Source organism: Microtus oregoni, unplaced genomic scaffold (genome assembly GCF_018167655.1).
Source record: "Microtus oregoni isolate MIOR12 unplaced genomic scaffold, Mior012 000190F_ref0000421, whole genome shotgun sequence".
Lineage (NCBI taxonomy): Eukaryota > Metazoa > Chordata > Mammalia > Rodentia > Cricetidae > Microtus > Microtus oregoni.
The window spans coordinates 109,807-123,481 of record NW_024544849.1 but is presented as its reverse complement, the minus strand read 5'-3'; the positions used below and the strand labels follow the sequence as shown (position 1 = coordinate 123,481).

The window sequence follows — 13,675 nt, the reverse complement described above, 5'->3', positions numbered from 1 at the left end:
AGTGCCTTGTGCTAAGTATCTTCAAAAGTGCCTTGCAGGGGCTGGAGAGATGGCTCAGTGGTTAAGAGCATTGCCTGCTCTTCCAGAGGTCCTGAGTTCAATTCCCGGCAACCATATGGTGGCTCACAATCATCTGTAATGAGGTCTGGTGCCCTCTTCTGGCCAGCAGACATACACAGAGACAGAATATTGTATGCATAATAAATAAATAAATAATAAAAACAAAACAAAAGTGCCTTGCAGTTTGGACACTCTGTACTCTTAATTCTATAAGTTCTGGAGAAAGATGGTCCCAGGAGCGTGTGGGTCTTGAGAACCTTTCTACAGAAGCCATTCCAGCCAATAAGTCAACAACATTTTTACAATCTAAGCCCACCCAGGATCCTGGAAAGAAAGAAAGAAAGAAAGAAAGAAAGAAAGAAAGAAAGAAAGAAAGAAAGAAAGAAAGAAAGAAAGAAAGAAAGAAAGAAAGAAAGAAGCCAAAGGTATCATGTCAGCCAGTGGGAGTAACCTGCCTGCAAGATCAACTACCTGGAAATGGATCTAACCTTGGGGCTGCAGAAAGACACCATACACACAAGTCCTGGAAATCTTCAGGGAATCTGCCAGTCAGCCCGTACCAAAATGGGAGAAACAGGCTGGGGCTCATATGATCCAGAGAATGTCACCTGCAGGAAGGAACACCACCAGCTCTGGCAAGTGCTTTGTAATAGCAAGAGCACCCCCAAAACACAGACGTCTCAAGATTCGGGGCTGGTCATAGGACCCTGCTCACATGGGGCCAGTGAGCATACAGCCCCAAGGCGATGGCCTTTGAGCTGATGTAATAGGAGCTCTTGTCAAAGCAGCCTTAGGCCCTCCTGCTGCAGATTGCCTAGACCCAGGATTCCTGAGTGCCCTCCATCACAGTCAGTCAAGTCCACTAGCCAGAAACACAAGATTGAGCAAGAGACCCCATGACTGGTTAGAGGGGAGGGTGATGGCACAGGAGGCTGTAAATAGAGCCTGCCAGCCAGTGTTTGAGGGGTGGCTGCAACATGCGCAAGCTCTCTAACGGCTTAATAGGCCACAGACAAGTAGTACTGGGAGAAAGCATCCCAGGACTTTGAAGATTGCCAATAGAAACCAAACCAAGGGGGTTTCCCAGGCCACAGAATCTTAGCCCACTACGGAAAAGCTACTCGGAGTCCAGGAAAAATGAACATAGCTCCTCACCCTGTCAACTGTCATACAAGCCTTGGGAATCTGGCAGGAGTTAGGGAGAAAGAGTGTGGGGTTGATGGCAGGAGCCAGGCTGCTCGCTGTTGGGAGTGGAAAGTACTTACGGTTAAGCAAGGGGGAGCTGGACTAATCCCCGTGTCAGTGCATTTGAGTGGGAGAATAGACACAAATTTGAACTAAGGTAGCTTCATAGAGCTCCAGACTTCATAGAGCTGCAGAGAACTTACAGATGGGCGTTCATCCATTGGAAGGATATCCACATACACCTCTGTGCTCTGACCTCAGGAGTCAGTAGGCTCCTGTCGAACCAGACATGCTCAGAGCCCTGGCCTTGCTTCTTAATACCATCGTCCAATAAAAGGAATCAATCTCTGTGCAGGAGAGCTCGATCCCAGGGCGGAGGCAGGGAATATACAAAATGAGCCTGAAGTGTTCTGTGGTACCAGAAATGAAGGAAGTGCTCAAAACAACAACAAAAGAAAAAAAAAAAACAGAAAGCCACTATGATGGGGATACGGCCAAGGGAAGTAGGGACCAGCTGCAAAAACTTCCAACAGTCAAACTAGAAGAGTTTGAGCAACAAAATAAATAATGCAGTATTGGCTATTAACCCAAAGTATACAGAAAATTTCCATGAGTCTATAGTGATATAAATAAACAATTAAATAAATAAATAAACAGAGGAGAAGAGGCAATTCCCTGGAGCAGAAGAATTGCAAATAATTTATGCATCACTTCCTCGCACAAGGAGGGGAGCACATCATCCCTTTCCCCATCCCTTAAGTGGTGGCAGGGCCGAGTGACTTCCTTCCAAAGAGTGGCTCATGAAAAAGGAAAAAGAAAGAGTAACGTTAGAGTGGAGAATCCACTACACACTCCCCCTGTCAGGTGGCCAAGTTCAATGTCTAGAGCAAGAGGTCTCACTGACAAGGTTATATCCTTGACGTGTTGCGTCAAGAATGGAACCTGACCTCGGTGTGTGGTCTTCCTCCCTGAAACATCTAACTCCAATCTATCCCTGAGGAAAAGAGCAGACACATTCCACTTGAGGGACATGGTACCAAATACCTGAGCACTACTCCTCAGTACTGGCAGGGTGAGTCCAAGAAATTGCCCACGCAGAGAGGAGCCTAAGAAGACATAATTACTAGTCGTAACTCTACCAGCCTCGTGGGGGAGGATAAAGGGCAATATGTAAAAACCAAGAATGTCGAGCAGTAATTAGCAATAATGTGTAAATTTTGGTTTATTAATTCTGACAAGCACATCATCCTAATAGTGCAAGATGTTAAGAGCAAAGAAAGCTTGCAACAGATTATGGGGGAAACTCCGTACAGTTGTTCTCTCTCAGAGGCTTCGCCGTGTGAGGTTTCAGTTTCCTAATCAACTCCAAATATATCCATGGAAAGTTCTAGAAATAAACAATTCGTCAGCTTTATATTGCTTACTGTTTGGAGTAGCATGATGAAATCTTGAGCCATCCTGCCCCGTTCTGCTGGAGATGTGAGTCTTCCCTTTACCCCCGGGTCTGCACACTGCATATGCTACCCGCGCATCAGTCATCGCCTGGTAGCTGGCTTGGCTATTAGATCTACTGTGTTCTCATGATACTTATGGCAAAGGAACCCTTATTTCATGGAGCAGCGGCTCCGAAGTGTAAGCGTAGTGATGGTGGCATTTCAAATATGCCAAAGAAGACCCTGAAAGTGCTTCTTTAAGTGAGGTGAAAAGTTCTGAGCATATCATTTGGGTTCAGTAGTGGCCATGGTTCCAGGCATCCACTGAGAGTGTTAATGGATGAGTACTATACTCCTTTTAATTTTCTATAAGTAATTCTAAAGCAGTTTATTTAAGTAAAAGGAGCATGAATTTTCAGGTTTGAATCCTGTTTCCACTTGTCCTGACTCTAAGGCTCTAGGGAAGACATTAGCCTTTCTGAGCATACTTATGCAAAATGAGAGGAATAATTTCTCCTTAGACCCTTCCAGGAGAGTCAGAGGCGGTTTAAAGCAATGTGCCTCCCCCTTCCCCTCCCCCGACACACACACACACACACACACACACACACACACACACACACACACAGAAGGAGAGCTATCCAGTTCATGCTAATTTCCTTCCTCTCTAAATACTCATAGACCCCCATGTGAAAGAGATGTATCATCTAAAGCTAAGAGGAGCGAGGGCCTTGCTCGAGGTCATGTGACTAGAACACAGAGGGACCAAGAAGCCATGTTTCCTCTAGGGCTCTATGCCTATTAGCAAAGCTTGGGCCTCAGTGGGACTGTTTGAGCTTCAGTGAGAAAGGAGCTCACTGTCTACCTTGTGGCCTCAGAGCCCCAGAGAGGAGGTCAATTCCTCTGAGAGATGAAAAGGCGGTACTGCAGAGCGGGTAGCAGTGGCCTTCAGGAACAGACTGCCATCAGATTCAAGTGTCAGTTCCACTTTGCCACTGAGTGACTTGAGTATGTCGCTTGACATCTTTGAATAACGCATAAAATGGACATTGATAACAGTACAGATCTTCCCGCCTCATTGTTGTGAGGGTTAAATGAGTTAATCCACAGACAGAAGTGTTTAGAATTGTACCTGGTACATAGTAAGTGCTCAGGTAAACCCTAGCTGGAAATACCTGCAGGGCAAAGGTTTCAAGTTCAGGATTCCTAACGGCCCTTTTGAGTCCTCCGTTACAGTTGATGGACCAAAGGGATGCTCCTTGCTTTAAAAATACCTAAGGGGGTTTGCATAAAATCATAATAGCCTTTAGTAGAATTAGTGAGTGTTCCCTTGCAAGCCTGCATCTCCAGGAAGCTTCGAAACCATCAACATCATTCTAGAAAGGCGAAGAGGGTGCCTAGAGCTTCCTCTGCAAACCAGTGGCTGAGTCAAATGCAGAGCCCCCATTTTCTTGGCCCACCTTCCTGCTGCTCTACCAAGCTGCAGCTGGGAGTCTTGAGGAGGGCTTTCATTGTTGCCAAGTGTGTGCCAGGTGCCAGAGGGAAACAGAAACATGCACACACACACACACACACACACACACACACACACACACACACCGCCTCTGCTTTCAGGCTTTAAAGTGTGCTTCTCATATGTACTCAGAGAAAGAGGACAAAAAATGAATATACAAAAATGCTGGCTTGGGGGTTCCTGCTTGGTTGCACAGAGACTGTCATCAGCACTGGGGGAATCAATTCTTGAGCTGGGCTGTCAAGGCAGGGAGCTCAATGCATACCGAGAACACAGGATGGAACATTTGGCTGGTCATGCAGTCATGGTGGAGGTCGTTGGCAGTGTACTGGTAAAAGAGCTTTTCCGGAAGCCAGAGGAAGCAGAGTCCTCACTTGTCCTGCTTGCTAATTTCCCACATTTGGGCCATCTTGCTCTACCAATGGCGTAACACCAACAGCAGGCTCTCCACCCCAGCACAATGGAACCTACAGATGAGAAGAGGTTGTTAACATGGCAGCTGGAGCTGGGCCTTGTGGGCAACAGGCTATGAGGATGGAAAGCTAGCTGACTAGGGTGAGGCTAGCTCAGCAAGCAGCTGGGTGCCAGCCCACAGGTCACACGCGCATTCCAAGGTTAGCTATTGAGCTGTGCTTTTTACTGGGCTCTCTGCCAGACATTTAACAAGCATTAGTTCATTTAATCCTTACAGCAGTTTCAAGACCTGGTCGCTCACTCATTGATGCGAACATCTGCCATCTGCCTGCATAACAAGTCTACACTGAGGCCCTACTATGTGCCAAACACTGTCTGAGGTACACTTACGATGAAAACAGTCATCAACTTCACGGATCTTCGGCGTAAGTGAAAGGAAATAGTCAATAAACACATTTTAAAATGGAATGAAAAATAATTGCCAACTGTGGTGTTTGGAAGGCACCCAAAAGAATACTGAGTTGAAAACAAAAAAAAAAATCGTACTGCTCTTTAAGGAAATATGTCTCTGAGGAGGTAATACTGAAGAAGCAAAAGGAATCTAGGCCTGGTGGTATAGGCCTGTAGTCCCGGTGACTTGGGGAGCTGAAACAGGAGGATGGAAAGTTTGAGGCCTGCCTGGGTTACAGAGTGACCACAAGGCTAGCCTAGGTAGCACAGGAAAAGGCTGAGGCTCGGTGATTCTACTCTTACTACTCACTCAATGCCTTGGATTTCACCTCTAGTACGACGCCGAAAAATGAGGAGTCAGCCATAGCAATAGTTAGAGCCAGGGCAGTGAAGGGGCAGGAACAGCAAGTATGAAGGTTCTGGTGCGGAAACAAGTTGAGTAACTTTCAAGTTAAGCTAAGAAAACAGAAGCCGTAGATCTCAGCAAGTAGAGTAGCGTAGCCTACAATGAGTTCCAAGTAGCAGACAGGGGCCTAATCATGTCTGCTTTGTGGAGAGAACTGCAAGGGCATGGTCAGAGGAATATTACAAGATCTGTTTAACCACAGGATGAAGAATAGACGACAGAGGAGCAAGGAGACTCACAAGGAAGCCAGCGAAGAGGGTATAGCCAGGTAAGAACTGGGATGCCAGGCTCAGAATGGGGGCAGTAAAGACCTATGGAGGCAAAGGGGGTTATGTCTAAGAGCACACATTAAAAATATGTCAGGACAGAACCAAATTCAGATCCAAACCTAAACTCCTTTGCTTGCCCCTAGCAGACTCATGGGGAAAAAAAAAGTAAACTGGGAATCTCAAGCCTAGGTACCTTTCTTACAGAAATGACAGACAGAAGAGGGACGCCACGCTCTATAGACATCACTTTTAAGGCAAGGTATAGCAACATACAGCCTTGGCTGGCCTGGAACGCATCTTCCTTTGCCTTGCCTCTCCTGAAATCCCGGTCTACTCTATCTACTTCTTGTCCTTAAATGATGGGCCACTCAGGTGTCTATAGACTTCCAGGCAACTCCTTGAGGGCAGGGGTCGGAGTCATGTGGGAAGGAGTCTTGGGGTGTGGTGGAGATGGGGATCCAAAGGATGACCAACTCTCCTAGATACTGTATCAGCGTTGGCTGTGGCCAGTTTGGTTCACTCTGGAAAACCTCTCTTGGTGGATTGCCCCTAAGCTGCCCACAGCATCTGTACACTTGGCTTCCAGAGAAACAGTCGTAGCCAAACAATGCCATGGCCTTAGCACTGAATCCATCTCAGCACCTCTGCCTCCCTGGGCTTGCCTTTAATAGATCTCACTTTCCCCATCTACGAATTGGGACCATGACGAGTTCTTACCTCATGATGAGGAACAAATGAGACGGGGCAGAGAACATGGCTGAGGCAGCCCCTTGCACCCAATAGCTTCTCCAGGAGATTCCTTCCAGGATATCAGGTAGATGAAAAGTTAAGAGCCAAGGAGCCTGCTTAAGAAGGAGGGAGGGGTGAATGGGGTCCCTTTCCTGCCCCTTCCCCACCTGCCTTCCACTCTCCCCGCCCCCCCCACCATCTTCTCGGTCTAAAACACCTGGGAGTTGCCTAATTAGAGCTAATTAGCTTCTCCTGCAGTCAAACTCTAAGGCAGGGAAGGCTCTGTAGCTCAGGACTCTGACAGCAATCATGTTAAGCAGATATTTATTTATCCCTTTATTAAGCAAGCCAATTAGCATGTACGATCTCCAAAGCTGATCTGTAGGCCTGGGAGGAGAGCATGTGCTGTCAAGACTCGAAGGTTCTACTTGGGACTCTTTTGTGTCTTGTTACCCCATAACTTTTCCAAAAGCCAGATCATGGGATGGCAGGTTTGGGGAGAATCACTGGGCATGGGGAGAGACTGGAGACCGGGGCCCAGACCAGCTTGCCTGGGGTCACACCATGGGATGCACGTGACTCCTGAGATGGCAGGAGACATAAGGAGTCCTGCAAGAGTTGTTGCTCTCTAGTGAGGACGCATGGGACGTTGAAGGCGAGTGGTCAGGAGGGACCTCACAACTGGAGACATTGCATGCAGAAGGACACTCTGCCAAAGCACTGGAGCCAAGCTACAGAAGTAGGGAAGTACATGGCAGATTTGGGTAACTGAAGCCTGTCCTTTATTCGATGAGTATCCTGGCAGTGATAAATTGTCCAAAGATCTCCAAGAGGCTAGAACTGCATGCTGAAGGCTGAGATTCAGCTGGCCAAGGTCAGCCTATGACCACAGGTAGGAAGGAAGATGGCTAGCAGCAGGTAGCAGGGAGGATGCTAGCTTCCATGTTGGGAGCGTATGGATCTAGAGCCCAGAGCAGGGAAGGTAATGCCAAAGGCATTACAAGGCCGGGGAAAACTGTACCCCCACCAGCCACTTAAGCCAGCCTCCGTGCACACTAGCACGAGCCAGGGCAGGCAACATGCCCTTGAGATGCTCCCAAGTGAATTAGGCAAGCAAACATGCTAGAGAAAGGCTTGCCGGGGCTGGCATGACTCAATGGTAGAATACTTGCCTAGCGTGCACAAGGCCCTAGGGTTCCATCCCTAGCACCGCCGTGTATAATTATGACGTATGGCCATCCAATGTAGTAATAACTGGGATGAATAAGAGTTCCTGACTAAAGGAAAGAGGCCCAGAGATGTAACTAGGGTTGAGTTTTTTATGATTTTTAGTGTCTGCACTTTTTGGTTTATTTATCACTTCCATGCAATGTGTAAGGAGCTTTGTTTTTACTTTTGAGACAGGGTTTTAGTATGCAGCCCAAACTAGCCTTGAACTACCCCTGAAGCGCTAAGGCTGAAGGCATATGCCATGATGCCCTGCAAATGTGTATGTTTTGATTCCTCCCAGTAACTCTGTGGAGCAGAGAGTATTAGCACTAGTTTACAGATAGCAGAAACCAAGACTGCACAGTACAGCGACAGCTAGTGCCACGGGCTAAAGTATGTACCTTCCTTCCGCTGTAGCTCTCTGACTTACTAGGTGGATCCTGAACAAGAGGCCCAGCCTCATGGAGCCTCCGTCAACTCCCCTTCCCATGAAATAAGGATCATGCCTCTATCAGGTTCACTCAACGAATCAGTATAGAGCCTCTAGTTACAACCCATAAATGTTAATTTACTTACTCCCTGCCCACAAATGACTTTCTCTAGCTCATACAACTTGCCAAGACTCAAATCCAGACTCTGGGTTAAAAATTCACAGTGGAGGGAAAGCCAAACACCCGGGCCTTGACTGTATAAAGAGCCAGCCTATGCTTTGTCACCTCCAAGGGACAGTAGGGAGAGAGCAGCTGGACTGACTCAGTCTGACAGCAAGGAGGATGGCGGCTAGACAAGGTCGTGAATCATCAACCGGAAGAGCTGTGGCTTTGGGAACCTGGGATCTCTAAGACAGGAATAACCCCAATGAGTGTGACGGGGTGAGGTTGCCCTATCCAGAGGAATAGGGAACAATGACATCACCTAGGCTGCAGACTGGAAAGAGCCCAAATAGGTCATCTGGTCCAGGGCCTCTGGGCAGAACTGTTCTAGAAGCAGACGCGTAAAAACTTCCCTACAAGGTCTCCAGGGAAAGGAATTCCTCAGCTTTCCTTGGTCATTCAAGAATTCCCTTTCCCAGCTCCCTACAAGAACCTTCCTTTTTTATTTTTGTGTTTTGGCTAGTTGCCCCTGCTGCCACCTCAGCTCTCTATGGCAGAGTTATAAAGCTGCTGGGTCACTTTGGGCCACTCAGCTCACCAAGCAGAAAGGTATGAAAGCAGCTTCCGTTTGCCAAATCCTAAGGGTCACTTTCAAAGTCACCAGCTCAGACCCTCCACAATGGGTCCCACCCAGCTCCCTGGGCTCAACTCCCTTCACTACTTCCGGCCTGGCAGGCTTGGCTGGCTGGCTCTCAGCCCACCACAGCCCGCCCCTTCCAGGCCTTCAGGACCCTGGAAGCAGAGTCCTCAGAGGAGCCAGCCCTGACTCTTCCCAAAAAACCTCTCTCCTCCCCCATCCCGTTTTGTGCTTACTTTGCTTTCTGATCTGGATGACAGCGTAGTATTGGGTTGTGGGCCAAAAAATGGTTGAAAGCTGCCAATTTCATATGGTTCAGCCAAACAGTTGGTCTGTTTCGGCTCCTCAGCTGTAAGGACAGTACTGGGCTAATCTCCACGCCCCTCCACACCCCTCCACACCCCTCTACAACCCTCCACACCCATCGCCTCCCTGGAACATTGCCTTACAAACTAAAGGAGCCAGCATGTGTGTATTGAATTCTTTGACTGGGCAGGATAATATCTGGGTGGAGTTCCATTCACACATTTTTGTCTCAGCTCCTACTCAGGAGCACAGTATAAGGAGAGTCCTCTTCTCTCCTCATTTGTGAAATGGGGAAACTGATGTACTTGAGCTGTTCAAAAGACTGAAGTATTTGAACAGGGCCAGGCGGCCACCATGAGCTTACCAAACATGGGTGGACTTGGGCTGAACTGAGAGACAACACCAAGGGCTCACGGAAAATGCACGCATTGTACCAGGCTTCCTCAATGATCTTCCAGCCCCATTTTCTTCAGGTCTTTGGTGAATCTGTTATTGATCTGGAACTGGGGAGGTCATTAGACCGGCTGTCTCACCACTGGCCACTGCCCTTCCTCATGTCTCTTCTGGCTCCTCTTGTATACCACAGAGCTTTCTGGGGGGCGGGGGGGATATTTCTGGGCCGTGGATGTTCAGGGTCCAACCAAAGGCTGGTCACTAAAGCTGCTTCTTGACCTAAGTAAGAAGGTGTTCTTCACCCACGTTCTCCTCCATGAAGCAGAGGGACTCATATTTTCTAGCGTCATCTTTCCCCAGAGGTGCCCATGGGGTTGGTGCTAGCAGATTATAAGTAGCACACAAATAAACTTTCTTATGGCACAAGTGACTGACTTAGGTTTTGTGTGCTGGGACTGGAGCCCAGGGCCTTGCATACACTAGGCAGACATTCTGCAAGTGAGCCACAGCCTCAGCTGGACATACTCACTTAAAGGTTTATTAGGAACACAACAGAACCAGCAGAAATTATGTAATAGACCGTGTTGCACAGTTTGACACAGAGGCAAGCCTTACAGGTATGTGTTCTCCCAAAGCAAACCCATTCAAAGAAAAATAGCTGCCAGTCAATTAAACAAGGGTAGAAAGATTGCCAAGGGTCATAATGATGGGATATGAGCAAAGCTTTCCCCAGTGTCCTGAAACTACCAGCCATAGGACAACGCGGGAACATCCATTGTAGGGGATCTGCACATGCAGGGAGAAACTGAGGCAGGAGAACTTAGAAACTTCAGTGAACAGGGGGTGATAGACCAGCCCAATCACATTCAAGAAAGTTCCTTCTGTGGTCAGGATCAGAATGGAATCCCCAAGAGAAGAAGGACTTCACTTCACTTGTATATATATATCTTCATCACTTAGCAAAGTGCTGGCTGCATAATAACTGCTCGATAAATACTGGTTATATGAATACATGAGCATGAGTTTTGGAGGCCCAGTGAGAAGCATAATTCCCATTGGCAGATGTCACTGTGAAGATTATATGAAGTATCTCGGAGCATGTCACTTTGGGCTGGGCATACAGCTGACTCTGAGTCACTGAGTGGCACTGTTGTTGCTGTAGTCCTTGGAAGGAGTAAGGAGACAGCAAGGCACATCAAGAGGCCTCCCAAGGTACCAACCCTCCAGCTTGCAGCTCAACAGCAAAGCCCAGGGCCTTCTAGGCCGGCACACATACCTGTACCCTTGTTCATGCTACCAGGGCCAGAAGCACTTGGGCATCAGGCTGAAGTCCAGCCCTGCCTTGTCTCTCTGAGATCTCCCTTTTCAAAAGTCTGAGGTAGGCCCCAGAGGCAGGCTGCCAGTAGCAGGCAGTTTCACACTTGCTCCTCTGTCAGATTCCCTAGTGGAATTCGGCTTCTCCTACCACATTACAGGGCTAGCACTGGTGTGACCAGAGCAAAGGATAGGCCATCCCAGGCTCTATAGAAAGAAGCTCTGAAGGAGGGAGGTGGGGGAGGGGCGCAGAGCCCTCATTTGGGGAAGCCAACACCAGCAGACCGCTGCAGAGGCTGCAGAGGTGGGGGGGGGGGTGGAAAAACCTCCTGCGGCCCCAGGAGCACAAGAGGGGTCTGTTTCTGTAGTTAATGCAACAGGTCCTTCTTGGGGTGTGAGGTCTGGCTGTTTCAGGGCATGCAGAACCCGAGAGGGGCCAGCTCCCATAGAGAAAGGGGCTGTGTGCAGCAACTGTTAACAGGTCCCCCTCATTACAGATGCGAGCAGGGTCGAGAATGGGAGAGCTAGTTCAGAGGTCCCCAAACCTGGCTACATCTGAACCCCCTCCCCAGGGACATGTTAAACATACAGGCTTTCGTGGCGAGAGGCTGCTTGTGATTCTGCCAAACTGGTAAACCACTGCTAGAATTCAGACTGTTTAAATGAGATATAATTCGCATATCATCAAATTTCCCCCTTTAAAGTATACAATTGAAAAAAGACTGGAGACAGAGTTCAGTCGCAGAGCGCTCGCCTAACTCATGCAAGGCCCTAGGTTCAAGCCCGGGAGCAAAAATAATACTTAATCTGTTTTGTTGTGTTGTATTTTAACTATAGGCAACTCTCACGACTGCTGAATTTCAGAGTGTTTGCATTGCTTCTAGGAACTAAATTTCATTCCCTTTGCCCATAGACCCTATTAACCATTGGCCTATTTGCTATTGTTATACATTTGCTGTTCTGAACACTTCATATAAATGGAATTATATATGTATATATTATATATATGTATTTTATATATATATAGATACACACATATATGCCCGTTTGTATGTTAGTATAATGTTTTCAAGGTTCATGAATACTGTAGCCTGGATTAGTGGTGCTTCATTCCTTTCTAATTATAAATAATATTCTACTGTGTGAAAATACAGTATTTTGCCTGTCCATCAATCAGTTGACAAGATTTTGGGTTCACTTCTATCTTTGGGTTATTATAAATAATGTTGCTACGAGGCTTCATGTGTAAGCCTGTACATCATTTTTTTGGGGGGAGGGGTACTGTTGTTTGTTTCTGTTTGGTTTTGATTGAGACAGGGTCTCGCTGTGTACTGACTGGTACAGAATTCAATTTGTAGACCAGGAAAATGGCCTTGAACTCATGAAGACCCACACACCTCTGCCTCACCAGAGGCAGATTAAAGGTATGTGACAGAGCATCTAGTCGCTCTTAGTTTTGGGAGACAGGTTTGTACGGTGTAGCCAATGCTGGTCTCAAGCCTGCAATCATCCTGATAGTGCTTGCACAGTTCGGGAATTACAGGTGGGTGGCAACATGCCTAGCCCTAGGTTTAATATTTTGAACTGTTTCCACACTGACTGTACCACCCTGTATTTCAACTAACAATGCACAAACATTCATTTTTTTCTGCATCCTCAATAAGTTATTACTTTCCGGGTTTTGATTTTTATTTTATTTTAGTGTGGCAGTGGATGTGAGCTGGGATCTCAGCAATAGTTTTTGTTGTTGCTGTTGCTATTGTTGTGCGTGTGTGCGTGTGTACGTGTGTGTGTGTGTGTGTTCATATGGACTCCAGGGAGGGACCTCAGGTTGTCAGATTGACAGCCAGTGTACCCACAAACCCATCTCACTGACCCCCCTCACTGTAGTTTTGATTTGCATTTCCTTAAGGAACGTATGCATCTTTCTGTGATAATGGGAATTTATACCTCTTCTTTGGAAAGTATCTCTCCAAATTATTCTTACTTGTTTTGAAAGGTTGGATTATCTTTTTATTCTTGAATTGTCAGAGTGTTCTGTAGATTCCAAATACTGGACTCTTAGCTGATAATGTGATCACTAAATGTTTCCCCCATTCGGTTGCTGATTGCTGTCTTGACTTCCTTAATCCCCCTTTTTACAGATGGAGAAACTGAGGCTCAGAGAGCAAAGGGACTTGCTGGCACCACATTCAGTGAAGCCAGTAGCAAACAGCCACCTAGTCCACACCCTAGGGGCACAAGGAGGTATGCAGGAAGGTAGGCAAAGCAGCAGCAGGGATAATCCAAACCAGCACCTAGTCCACCCGTTCCTCAGTTGGCCTTTGGAGCACACTGTCCTGCCGATGGCTTCTTCGTATCACTACGCCTTACTCAAGCTGCTTTGGCCGTTAGATTCTGTTTACTTGTTTCTTGAGACAGGTTTTCATCTGTAGCTCAGGCTGGCCTGGAATTTCCTATGTAGTCCAGGCGACTTTTGAACTCATGCTGATTCTCTTGCCTCAGCAGCAGCAGTGTTAGAATGACATGCATGTGCCACCACAGCATGGCCAGATTTTTTTTCTTTCTGATAGTCTGCTCATAATGATAGAGAGAAAGCAGCCCAGTATTAAAGCATCCCTACAGACAGCTTCCACAAGGAAAAGCAGGAATCTATGCTCCGGTGTATCTGATGCTGCTTTGTAATGCATGCCAGTCCATGGAGACCTAAGGGAAGGCCAGGCGCTCCCTAACATCTGCCAGGAATTTGGGGGCAGTCAGGAGT

General features: G+C 47.4%; 1 long non-coding RNA gene across 1 annotated transcript; it reads right to left on the bottom strand.

Annotated features, from left to right (window-relative positions):
- Positions 1 to 2,502: 2,502 nt before the first annotated feature.
- Positions 2,503 to 9,247, bottom strand: LOC121445432. The gene is made up of 4 exons (XR_005973927.1): positions 9,135 to 9,247; positions 6,448 to 6,572; positions 4,457 to 4,658; positions 2,503 to 2,632 (listed from the first exon to the last, which is right to left on the bottom strand). It is a non-coding gene; the product is annotated as an uncharacterized LOC121445432 (long non-coding RNA).
- Positions 9,248 to 13,675: the final 4,428 nt, after the last annotated feature.